This window comes from Hemibagrus wyckioides, linkage group LG12, assembly GCF_019097595.1.
Source record: "Hemibagrus wyckioides isolate EC202008001 linkage group LG12, SWU_Hwy_1.0, whole genome shotgun sequence".
In the NCBI taxonomy this organism is placed as follows: Eukaryota; Metazoa; Chordata; class Actinopteri; order Siluriformes; family Bagridae; genus Hemibagrus; species Hemibagrus wyckioides.
Window position 1 is genome coordinate 318,237 of NC_080721.1, and position 13,922 is coordinate 332,158.

General features: G+C 40.2%; 1 long non-coding RNA gene across 1 annotated transcript; it reads left to right on the plus strand.

Moving 5' to 3' along the window:
- The first annotated feature begins 10,823 nt into the window (after window positions 1-10,823).
- Window positions 10,824-11,768, plus strand: LOC131362528 (uncharacterized). Its single transcript, XR_009206213.1, has 3 exons — window positions 10,824-10,928; window positions 11,198-11,253; window positions 11,337-11,768. It is a non-coding gene; the product is annotated as an uncharacterized LOC131362528 (long non-coding RNA).
- The last annotated feature ends 2,154 nt before the right edge of the window (window positions 11,769-13,922 follow it).

Sequence of the window (13,922 nt, forward strand, 5' to 3'; positions counted from 1 at the left end):
TGAAAAATGCACACAAATGCTGGTACGAAGTATTGTTCCCTTACCAAGCCCTTCTATTGCCATTGATTGCAATTGTGTGTATGACCTTGCTTTGTTTCTCCATTGTTTAAATTTTTTCATGATTTGGTTTTGTTTGCTAGTGTTCTTTCTTTTCTCAGCTTTTGAATGTTTCCACCTGTTCTTTCAATTTTGGATTGCAATTTGAATTTGTTTGCTGTGTGTTAAATAATATACTGCACAGGGCTTACAATAAGGATGTATTACATAAAAACAAAACAGTGTCAGGACCAGGAATCGAACTCTGGTCTCTGGAGGCTGTGGATTGTTTAGCTAAAATTCCCTAAACTGTTTTACATTCATTTTCAATAGTTGTGCCAAACCACTATGGCTGCAGTATATTTTCAGCCGCTGACCCTCTGCTGGCGCTCTTCTGTGTTTTGGGCTCCTGTCTGCATGTGTGCCGTCAGAGTACGTGCACTTTTTTTTTTTACAGTTTTTTACAGTTAATGCTCAAATTAGCTTCTCTGCAAACATGCTAGCATCACCGTATCCAACATTGTTAATTGATAATTTAATTTAATCATTTAAACACTAAACTATTAACAAGCTTGACTTGAATTTGCGTTTTGGATGATGCTTTTTGTGTTTACATATTGGTTATGTTTTTTTGCCTCAGAGTATGTTCTCTCTCATTATTTAGCTCTTTAGCATCTTTATCGTACTTTATCCTTTTTATTGCCTGGTGAATGAATGAACGGTGGTGTTTTTACTTGTGCAACATTTGTTTTTTTTTGTGTTTGTTCTTGTTTTTTCATTGGAATACGCGAACATGAATGCGATGCTAATCGAGATCTGTTTACCATGTCACCGGTTACAGATTAAACTAATTAATTTTTATTATTATTATAATATTATTTTTGTAGTGTTTATCAGTCTACATCTTTTAGAGTATTTTCAAATGATGTTAGTTTTGTCCTATTGGGAGCTTTGGCTGCTTTAATGGTTAAATTGTTAATGATAACATTATTTGTGCTTTTATGTATTTAATGACTGTAAAAAACACAGTTTTGTGTTTTAAGTTACATTTCAGAAAACACATAGAATGATTGTAATGCTAATGAGGTTACACTTGTTGTAAATTAACTGAAGACCAGTAGAAGAGCGATCACGGAGACTTGGAAGTATGTTGCAGGAATCTTTTATTGAAGATTAGAACACACTCAGAAGTGCTGTGGTCATCAAGATCTCCACAGACAGACAAGAAACCTCCGGTATTTATACAGACTTTGGTGGCTGTCCTTCAGGTTGTGTTAAAGCAGCCCCCTCATATTCCCCTACCCCCTATTAGAGACTATGTTTACCCACTAAGATTTGCGACCCATTTGGTTGCGAGAAAGAATGTTTACGACCTTTCCCGAACAGGTTAGTGATCCTTCCTCTGCGAGAACACAGGAAAATTTGTTTCCCACACACTTTATGTTAATGAGTGTCTGAAATTCTTTTTGTCTGTGATGGTCCTTCACACTTTAATCAATCAGTCACTCCTAGGTGATAAACCACTAGGTGTGAAGGACTGGTCTCAGAACAGCTGTTAAGTGTCTAATAAACAAATCATATGAAGTTTGGGTCGGGGTGGTTAGGGTGTATAAACAAAGTCCTTTAATTTTTTTTATAATGATTATTGTATGATTTTGTTTTTTTAAAACAGGACATACTAACATCTAACAGTTACTACTTTTTCTGTCTTACAGATCACCATGCAGAAAAAAGAGTTCCGTAAGGGACCACTTGGATATCTCCTTTAGGAGCCAACCGAGGAGGCCAGGATGATCAGAGACAACCGGTCTCTGCAGGACAAGTCGGCACTGAAGAAGGAGGAGCTTGTCAGACGAAACACTCTTGCTGTGGTCTGTCAGTTTTTGGTGAATACATCCTGCAGTTTGGAAAGTACAAAGGAAAGTCCTTCTGGTGGATGCTTGAAAATGACACAGGTTACACAATCTACCTGATGAAGAACCTTCAGGAAGAGGCTGCAGGGGTCTTTACGACCAAGGGACCAAGCAAGAGTTGTCTGTTGTCCTTTGTTAATTATGCCCACAGCTTTGAAGAAATCCAGTCTCTTCTTAGCTATGTGTCCAAAAATCATCAGTGGGTGACCAGCTGGTTGGTTTTGGCGCTCGTGCCAAGAATACATGGCGGGAGATTTGGGACAGCAGGGCTGATGGGTATGCTTCCTTTATAATGGGGGCAACTTGTGTCCCAGGTACATGGATGTACAAAATGCAGCAATACCTCTGGAACCAGATGCAGTCAGCCCATCAGCCCATGTCTGCCTCAAGTGCAATGTCCAAGCCATTTCCATTGTGTCTGGTAGTATGAATAACAACATAGTTGCTTTACATGTACACTATTCTTCAATTAACACAGGGGTATATTTTAAGAAATCCAAGTTCCACTAACAAATGTCTGTGCTGTTGGCAATATACTAACTGTTCACGGGGATATGAATTGATTCTCCGGCCATGATGAATTGATATCAACCACAATCAGGGTAAGTACTCATTTATTTTAAATATTTCTGTCTACTAACTAGGGATGCAACAATACAGTTCAATACGTACCGCGGTTTTTACCCATGGTTTTCGGTTCGTTTTGGTTGGCTTGGCAAATTAAAGTTTTTTTCCCATTATTCTTTGCTTAGGTGACAGGAACAGTAAGTATGTTAAGGAGGAAAAAAAACTGGATTTAGTTTAATTCTCTTTATTTTACTTAAATGCAAAAATCAACTCGTACACATTCATAGTGTACAGAAAATATAAAATTAAAATATGAAATATAAAATTAGCGCTTATATGACTTTCTTACAGGGGACGGGTTTGGAGTATGGTGCTCATTTTTCCACAATCCGCTATGTAATGAACAGTCAGGGTGAGATAACTCTCTGTTACCTGCGAGGTCCAACTATCTGTTATTAGTGCAAGGCTTTGTGCTTTAGCTGATTCGGATTCAATTTTTTGCACCTTTTTTCAGAGAGGTCGGGAAAAAAGGACGTGACAGTAGTGTGTAATGCGGTTCGAGCACTTTTATAAGTTGGCAAAAGCCCACATCACCGATCACAGAAAACGGTTGCAAATCTTTAGCAATTATTATATTATAATTATTTTTGTGTCTCTTGGAACCAGTTGTGTATGAATGCTGGAAGGAATCAGATAGGGGACTGTTGTTTTTTTGGATGCCTGTGTTACCTGCTCTGCCATCCTACTTGCACACAGTGATATCTCTGGGTGATGGAGCTGCAGATGTGCAGTCATGTTGGAAGTATTTCTAAGTGAGTAGGTAACTCGTGTGGAACAGTGCTTAAACACAGTCATTTTTTGTTTACCATTTTTGTTGCATCGGCATCATAGTCAACAACAAATGCGAAATGTTCCCACACCACAGATCTGAATAACAGCACTGCTTCCTCATATTTGTCTCGCTTTACCGCTCTCCAGGGTTAGATTGTGAAATCTGATACCAGCATCACAAGCATGGTTAAGCGCCCCTAACTTTAGCGCTCACTGATTGGATATTTACTCGCGGGTAGGCGTGTCTGTCTCAGCGCGTAGACATACAGTACAGGCAAACACAAACAGGCGTTTCAAAGAGTAATAAAATGCATGGAACGAAAAACCGAAAAAAACGCGGTTCTCATACACGTATTGAACAGTGGAGGTCGTACCGAATGGTTCAATATTATATTAAGTATTGTGGCATCCCTACTACTAACACATGTAAGTTGTATGTTAGTTACCTTTTCACATTTTTTTTATTTATTTATTTTTTATTTGTATAGCGCTTTTAACAAAGAGCATTGTCTCCAAGCAGCTATACATGAGAAACGACATAAGAAAACAACAAAAATATAAACAGAAAAACAGTCCTAGATGTTAATCCAAGTGAGCAAGCCTGAGGTGACTGAGGCGGCTGTGGCAAGGAAAAACTCCCTTAGATGGTAAGAGGAAGAAACCTTGAGAGGAACCAGACTCAAGAGGGAACCCATCCTCATTTGGGTGGCAATTGTGTGATGCAGATACAGCATGTGTATAGTGTTATGTAAATCAATAAGGAGGTTGTTGTCCACAGCACTGCTTTGAATACCCCAATCCTCACAAAGCAGAACCCGGCTGGAGCTGGTCCATCTCCGGATGCCACTGGAGCCGGCACAGTCTCTGTATGCCTCGGGATGGGTAGAAGAAGGGAAACAATGGAACAGCATTAGTGTAGCTGCTGTTCATAATATTGGCAGCACTAGATGATAATGTGCATTTAATAAGATGTACCTGGGTACAAGGTTATGGGATGTGTTAGATGTATGCCAGGCTAAAGAGATAAGTCTTTAGTCTACATTTAAACTGGGAGACTGTGTCTGAGCTCCGAACACTGTCAGGAAGACTATATAAATACAAGCTAAATACGAAAATGCTCTACCCCGTTTTGTGGACTTTGATATTCTGGGAACTACTAGAAGTCCGGAATTTTGCGATCTTAAAGAGCGTGGTGGATTGTAACACGTTTGAAGACTGGAGAGATAGGTGGGAGCTAAACCAATTAGAACCTTGTACATGAGCAGAGCTAATTTATAGTCAATTCTAAACTTAACAGGTAGCCAGTGCAGGGATGATAATATTGGGGTTATATGATCAAATTTTCTTGATCTGGTAAGAACTCTGGCAGCTGCATTCTGAACTAACTGTAGCTTGTTTATTGAAGATGTAGGACAAACACCTAGTAATGCATTACAATTGTCCAGTCTGGAGGTCATGAATGCATGAACTAGTTTTTCTGCATCAGATACAGATAAAATGTTCCTAAGCTTGGCAATATTTCTAAGATGGAAGAAGGCTGTTTTTGTGATATTGGAAATATGATTTTCAAAGGATAAGTTGCTGTCTGATATTACGCCCAGGTCTTTCACTGTTGAGCTAGTAGTAACAGTGCATCCTTCTAGGTGCAAGCTGAATTGCAAGAGCTTCTGTGTACTGTTTTTTGGGCCAATAAGTAATATCTCTGTCTTATCAGAATTTAATAATAGAAAATTATCGGTCATCCAATCTCCAATATCTTTAACACACTCAGTTAGTCTAGACAAATTAGATATTTCATCTGGTTTTGATGAAATATATATAGCTGGGTATCATCAGCATAACAATGGAAACTAATCCCATGCCTTCTAATGATGTTACCCAATGGAAGCATGTATACTGAGAAAAGCAGAGGTCCTAAAACTGACCCTTGCGGGACCCCATATCTCACTGGCACTACACTGGGCAGTTCTCCATTTAAATCGTGGTATCGATCAGACAGGTAGGATCTAAACCATTTTAATGCCTGTCCTTGCATACCTATATGATTTTATAAGCGATTTATGAGAATATTATGATCTATAGTGTGGAATGCAGCACTAAGATCAAGCAGGACTAAAACCGAGATGCAGCCTTAGTCCGAAACTAAAAGCAAGTCATTTGTGATTTTAACTAATGCAGTTTCTGTACTATGATGGGGCCTAAAACCTGACTGAAATTCTTCATGGATATTGTTTTTGAAATCGGTCTGTAATTTGATATTTCATTGGGGTCTAGCTTCGGTTTCTTAAGAAGAGGCTTAATAACTGCTAACTTAAGAGATTTTGGGACATGACCTATATATAATGAGGAGTTAATAATATTAAGAAGAGGCTCTCCAGCTGCATGTATCACTTCTTTCAGCAATCTAGTTGGAATTGGATCTAACAAACACGTTGTTGATTTAGCCGTGGTGATAAGTTTAACTAGCTCTTCCTGCCCTATGCTGGTAAAGCATTGTAGCTTTAAGTGTGGAGCTGTAGGCTGGTCTGGATCACTGGATGCTGTCAAAAGTTGAACATCCAATATTTTGTCCCTGATACTATAAATTTTTTAGTGAAGAAATTCATAAAGTCCTCACTACTAAACTGTGTTGAAATACTCTCTCCAGAAATCTGATGCTTTGTTAGTTTAGCCACTGTACTAAATAAGAATCTGGGATTGTTCTGGTTTATTTTTATCAGATTGCTCAGATTCTCAGCCCTAGCAGTTTTTAGAGCATGTCTATAGTTGGACAGACTGTCTTTATACGTAATTCTAAAAACTTCTAATTTGGTTTTTCTCCACTTTCGCTCGAGGTTATGGGTTGCTCTCTTGAGGGCGTGAGTATGACTATTGTACCACGGTGCAGGTGTTTTATCTCAGACCTTTTTTAGTCGGATGGGGGAAACAGTGTCTAGTGTGCTGGTAAAAATAGTGCCTATGCTGTTGGTTACTTCATCTAGATCAAGATTCAAGAAGCTTTATTGTCATTACAACCACATATAGCTTACGCAGTACAGAGTGAAATGAAACAACGTTTCTCCAGGACCTGGTGCTACAGAAACATACAACAACAAAGTTCAACACAAAACAACACCACAGAGCTAGGACAGAAGATTGTCTTATCCACGTAAAGTGCACAGTGTGCAGCTAGGTGCAAACAGAGCATAGACAAGACAGTGCAAAAGACAATAAATACAAGAAAGACAACACAAAAGAACACAGGACACTTAGCGCCGAAAAAGAAAGAAAAGAACATGTGTAATGGAATGTAAGTCAAATAAAATAAGATAAAGAGAAATGATGTAAAAAAGTATTGTGCAAAAATGTTGTGCAAAAATACACAGCAGCGGTTGAGGTAGTGCAAATAAACAAATATGATTATAGCAGCAGATGACAGGTAGAGGTAGTGCAATAAGTACAATATAAGTTATGTGTGTGTGTGTCCACACAGTCAAGAGAGAGTGTGTGTGTATCTGTGTGTGAGAGAGACAGAGAGTTGATATACAGTTCAGTCCTGAGTGAGAGTGTGTGTATGTGTGTGTGTGTGTGTGTGTGAGAGAGAGTGTAGAACAGTTCAATCCTGGGTGTTGAGGAGCCTGATGGCTTGAGGAAGGAAACTGTTACACAGTCTGTGTAACAGTGAGGTCTGGGTCTGTGAGGCCCGAATGCTCTGGTACCTCTTTCCAGATGGCAGGAGTGTGCAGAGTGTGTGTGAGGGGTGTGTAAGAGTGTGTGTGAGGGGTGTGTGTGAGGGGTGTGTGGGGTCAGTCACAATGCTGTTAGCTTTGCGGATGCAGTGTGCGGTGTAAATGTCTGTGATAGAGGGGAGAGAGACTCCAATGATCTTCTCAGCTGTCCTCACTATCCGCTGAAGGGTCTTGTGATCTGAGACGGTGCAATTCCCAAACCAGGCAGTGATGCAGCTGCTCAGGATGCTCTCTATGGTCCCTCTGTAGAACACAGTCAGGATGGGGGAAGGGAGATGGGCTTTCCTCAGCCTCCTCAGGAAGTAGAGGCGCTGCTGGGCTTTCCTGGTGATGGAGCTGGTGTTGAGTGACCAGGTGAAGTTCTCTGCCAGATGGACACCAAGGAATTTGGTGCTCTTGACAATCTCCACCGAGGATCCGTCGATGGACAGCGGAGAATGGTCACTTTATGCTCTCCTGGAGTCAACAACCATCTCTTTGGTCTTGTCGACGTTCAGGGAGAGGTTGTTGGCTCTGCACCAGGCTGTTAGATGTTGCATCTCCTCTCTGTATGCGGACTCGTCGTTCTTGCTGATGAGACCCACCACGGTCGTGTCATCGGAGAACTTGACGATGTGGTTGGATCTGTGCATTGCTGCACAGTCGTGAGTCAGCAGAGTGAACAGCAGTGGACTGAGCACACAGCCCTGAGGAGCTCCAGTGCTCAGTGTGGTGGTGCTGGAGATACTGTTCCCGATCCGGACTGACTGAGTTCTCCCAGTCAGGAAATCCAGGCTCCAGTTGCAGAGAGAGGTGTTCAGGCCCAGAAGGCTCACCTTCTCAATCAGCTGCTGAGGGATGATTGTGTTGTCCTCGCTGTTGTGTTGTTCTGTGCCTCAAACCGAGCGTAGAAGTCGTTCAGCGCGTCTGGAAGGGAGGCGTCACTGTCACAGGCAGGTGAAGTTGTCCTGTTATTGGTGATCACCTGGATGCCCTGCCACATGCGCCGGGAGTCTCTTCTGTTCTGGAAGTGGCCGTGGAATGTTTGTGTAAACAGCATTCTCGCCGGGAATGTTTGTGTAAACAACATCCAGCGTGTTCCCTCTCGTAGCAAAGTCCACATTCTGATGGAATTTAGGGAGCACAGTTCTGAGATTTGCATGATTGAAATCTCCGGTGATGATAAACAGTCCATCAGAGTGAGCATTCTGCAGCTTGCTAATAGCTCCATAGAGCTCACACAGAGCCTCATTAGCATTAGCGCTGGGTGGAATATACACTCCGATAATGAGAGTAATGGTGAATTCCCGGGGTAAATAAAATGGTCTGCATCTAACATTCACAAACTCCACTAGCCTTGAGCAGTAGTTAGACACAAGCACAGAGTCCTTACACTATTCCGTGTTGATGTAAACACACACGCCACCACCGCGAGTCTTACTGCACAGAGCTGCATTCCTGTCTGCATGAAACACGGTTAGCCCGGCTAGCAGAATGGTGGCGTCCAGAACTCTGTCGCTGAGCCACGTCTCCGTGAAAACAAAGACGCAGCAGTCTCTGAACTCACGCCGTGTAGTTTGCTGGAGTCGGATGTAGTCCATTTTATTATCCAGTGAGCAGATGTTGGACAAGATGATGGAAGGGAGTGCCGGCAGGCTAGGGTTGGTTGTTAGCCTAGCACGGACACCCGCCCGTTTACCGCGCTTCCGCTTCCTCGAACACCGTTTGCGACCTCCTCTCTCCCTGCAGGACTGAAGGCCTGGACTTTGCAGCAAGCCGAGTTTGCGAAGTTTGCAGAGTACTTCATCATGCAAGTTAGTAACTGCATGATTTCTGTACTTCAATATCGTCTGGCGGTCGTATACATGAACACCACTGTCTTTGGCGTCTATGCATTTCGCGCTAAAACAAAAAGAAAGCACCATTTTGGTTCCAGAGTGGCCGCTGCGTGCTACTGCCACGCCGCCATCTTGGACCCATCTTGGATCATCTGCATTTAGGGGTCTAGTAAGAAGTTGAGACAGATCTAGCAGATTGTTTGTAAATCTGTCTATAGTGGTCGGAGTTATAGTTCTACCAAGTTTATAACGTGGAGAGACATGTCTAGTAAACATGCCATTTACTAGACATGTTTGAAATGATGATTTGAAGTGATTAACAGTCCTTGTGTAGGAATAATGTTTTCTGTTTATTTGTACTATTAAAATAAGCAGGTAAAGTAAGAATGGGGGTATTTTGAATCTTTTATACACAAATGCGTGACAAGATTTTGTATCTTGCAGTACCTTCTGCTGCCCTCTCTGTACCACTTCCTGGCACCAATCAACTGCCAGCAGTTGATGGTAAATTATTCATAATTATATATATATATATATATATATATATATATATACACTATATTGCCAAAAGTATTCGCTCACCCATCCAAATAATCAGAATCAGGTGTTCCAATCACTTCCATGGCCACAGGTGTATAAAATCAAGCACCTAGGCATGCAGACTGTTTTTACAAACATTTGTGAAAGAATGGGTCGCTCTCAGGAGCTCAGTGAATTCCAGCGTGGAACTGTGATAGGATGCCACCTGTGCAACAAATCCAGTCGTGAAATTTCCTCGCTCCTAAATATTCCACAGTCAACTGTCAGCTGTATTATAAGAACGTGGAAGTGTTTGGGAACGACAGCAACTCAGCCATGAAGTGGTAGGCCACGTAAACTGACGGAGCGGGGTCAGCGGATGCTGAGGCGCATAGTGCGAAGAGGTCGCCAACTTTCTGCAGAGTCAATCGCTACAGACCTCCAAACTTCATGTGGCCTTCAGATTAGCTCAAGAACAGTGCGCAGAGAGCTTCATGGAATGGGTTTCCATGGCCGAGCAGCTGCATCCAAGCCATACATCACCAAGTGCAATGCAAAGCGTCGGCTGCAGTGGTGTAAAGCACGCCGCCACTGGACTCTAGAGCAGTGGAGACGCGTTCTCTGGAGTGACGAATCGCGCTTCTCCATCTGGCAATCTGATGGACGAGTCTGGGTTTGGCGGTTGCCAGGAGAACGGTACTTGTCTGACTGCATTGTGCCAAGTGTAAAGTTTGGTGGAGGGGGGATTATGGTGTGGGGTTGTTTTTCAGGAGCTGGGCTTGGCCCCTTAGTTCCAGTGAAAGGAACTCTGAATGCTTCAGCATACCAAGACATTTTGGACAATTCCATTCTCCCAACTTTGTGGGAACAGTTTGGAGCTGGCCCCTTCCTCTTCCAACATGACTGTGCACCAGTGCACAAAGCAAGGTCCATAAAAACATGGATGACAGAGTCTGGTGTGGAGGAACTTGACTGCCCTGCATAGAGTCCTGACCTCAACCCGATAGAACACCTTTGGGATGAATTAGAGCGGAGACTGAGAGCCAGGCCTTCTCGTCCAACATCAGTGTGTGACCTCACAAATGCGCTTCTGGAAGAATGGTCAAAAATTCCCATAAACACACTCCTAAACCTTGTGGACAGCCTTCCCAGAAGAGTTGAAGCTGTTATAGCTGCAAAGGGTGGACCGACGTCATATTGAACCCTATGGATTAGGAATGGGATGTCACTTAAGTTCATATGCGAGTCAAGGCAGGTGAGCGAATACTTTTGGCAATATAGTGTATATATATATATATATATATTTTATAATTATATTTTAATTCTGCTTATATATTCAGATATTTCTTTCAATTACTGTGGTACTAATCTTATTTTTGTCTTTGATTTTGTACCTTTTCCTTCTCTAGCACCACTTGCCTGCTCAGAAAGCATGCTGCCCCTTCCCAAAGAGCTGATCTTGCTTGTGCCAGAACAATCAGCTGCCAAACAAACTAAGAGACCAGTTTCAACTGCAGGTGTGTTTTGTCAGATTTTTTTTTAGCTTATTGTCATTTTTTACCTACCTTTACTGTCTAGCATTTAAAATTATATTTAATATGTATAATCTTGTATACAAATAATTGCTTGCTCATGGTGGAATGGTACTTAGCAGACAGCCACACGGTAGAAAGCACCATAGTGTGTAGGACACCTATTAATGAGGACTGTCGCAAAGATGGTAAGGGTGTATTTCACTTGACTAAACATGACTTTTTAAATGACTTTTTATCTTTTTATTTTTTAGAAAATCTTCAGAGACCACTTTATACAGTGTTCCATATACAGCTGAGGCATCACATGGTAAGATTGGAGCTGTGTACCTATCTGTGTTATTAAGTTTTTTTCTTTGTTTATTGTCACTTTAATTATTATTTGTCTTTCAGTCAAAGTCGCGCTATGGGAACGATGGCTTCTCTGTCCACTTTTTTTTTTATCAGCAAGGCCCTGTCAGATACTTCTACTGTTCCACAAAGGTCTTCCAAGCTTATGGTGCTGAAGGACTAACAAACCCCAGAATGCTATTTCAAGACTTTATGGAAACTGAATTCTTTCAGAGAGAACTTGCATCCACAAAGAAACAGGTAGAGGAGAAAAGACTGCAAAAAAGCAAGAGGCCTGAAGCTCCCCATGTTGGACACTTGTGTAGGTTTTGTAAGATGGAACTAAAGCAAGGTCCACATATACATACAGACTTATATATATTGCTATATACTGTCCTTCAAAAGTGTTTTCCATTTATAAAAAGCAGAGGATGGAAAAAGAAATGACTTGGAAGGAATTTCAGAAGTCTGCCTTTTATGAATTTGAATGACAGAGATGGGTGGCAGAAAAAAAGAAAACAAAAATAAATGTTTTGTAAATATATTTACAAGTTTACTTGTAGTAAATACTTATTTGTAGTAAATACTTATCTTTAACTTATTTAGATATATTTTGTAAATACTTTTAGAATTTGTATTTTGTATAGAATTTGTATTTATTTTTGGATATATTTTGTATATACCTTGTCTTTATTTGAATGTGTTAAGTGTTTAAAGTTTACAATAATATGTACAGAATATATGTGCAGTCTCTGGTGTGTGTTTTCTCACTATTGTTTTTTTTTGTTGTTTTAACTTCTCTTTAGTTATTAAAATGTCAAATAAATAAATTGGTTGATAAACACTGATTTCTTTAGTGTGTGTCTCTGCTCACACAGAGACTTTTTGCTTATAGTTCAAAGTTGAATGCAGCATTTTTTGTCAGTTAAAAAACTTCATTCAGTTGCACAGAGTGGGATTTGAACCCTGTTCCTGACAAACGTTTTAATGAATTTAAATTGGCTTTGACATGAATTTAGCACCTGGTACAGCAGGAGAAAAGCTTCAATTTGATTGGCTGGCACTGAATGCCAACTAAACACGCCTTTGCGTTTAAGAACGCTGAGTAAAAGAGGACCTCTAGAGGTAAAAAACTGGAACAACAGTCCAAAATACAGACAAACGGAATATAAAAAATGCAAATAATTTTTTTTTTACTGAATATCAGTAAAGTAAAACATACAAATATAATTAAAAGTAAAAAATAAAATAAAATAAAGATAGAAAACACTAAAGCAAATAAAACAAATGTTGAATAATAATGGACATGTTTATTAATAAAATACTAGAATAACTATGAAAAGTATGACATTATTATATTACTAGATACACTATATATTACAGATGAATATAGGTTTGATTGATCTTTATCTTTTGATGACCTTTTACATCAATACACCTAGCATGAACCAAAATCCCATTGTCTGACCTTTTTACTGACAATTAGGATATCTTTGAAGTCCAACTCTTCTTAGCTGGCTTTCAACTCACTGTTGGGCAAGGCTATTAAACCTCTCAAGTTGGGTAGATCTAAGCTTCCTGACCTGGACACCATATACAGCAAGCGGTGCTGGACCAAAGCCAGGAATATTATGAAGGACCTCAGCCATCCCAACAATGGACTCTTCTCTCTGTTGCGGTCAGGGAAACGTTTCCGTTCCTTGAAGGCGAACACAGAGAGAATGAGGAGGAGCTTCTTCCCGCAGGCCATTCGGGCCCTCAACAAGTACACCTAGAATCTGGACTTTCTGGACTTACCCCCACATGACATGACATTCTACCTCAGCTGATTGTTGCACATGCAATAATTGCACTACTTTGTACTCTGCACTACTCTGTACAGACAATAACACTCTCACTGTACATCTTTTCTGTACATCTTTGTGTGCACACTGCACTGTCACTTTACTCTCTGTTCAATTGGACATTTATATTTGCCTTATATATACATCTACATATATATTTATATTTATTGTTTTATTTTTTCACATATACTATATATTATATTGTACTGTATTATATTAGTGTATTATATTTTTGTTTATATATATATATATATATATATATATATATAAATTTAGTTTTTATAAAGCACTTTTATATTTGTATACTTTATTTGTATATTACATTTGTATACATTATATATTATATTACTATTTTTTGTTAATATCTTTCTTATTTTTATATTATTTTATTTTTCTTATTTTTCATATTTATAATATTTACTGCTATTGATACTACATATATATACTGTATATACACTATATTGCCAAAAGTATTCGCTCACCCATCCAAATAATCAGAATCAGGTGTTCCAGTCACTTCCATGGCCACAGGTGTATAAAATCAAGCACCTAGGCATGCAGACTGTTTTTACAAACATTTGTGAAAGAATGGGTCGCTCTCAGGAGCTCAGTGAATTCCAGTGTGGAACTGTGATAGGATGCCACCTGTGCAACAAATCCAGTCGTGAAATTTCCTCGCTCCTAAATATTCCACAGTCAACTGTCAGCTGTATTATAAGAACGTGGAAGTGTTTGGGAACGACAGCAACTCAGCCACGAAGTGGTAGGCCACGTAAACTGACGGAGCGGGGTCAGCGGATGCTGA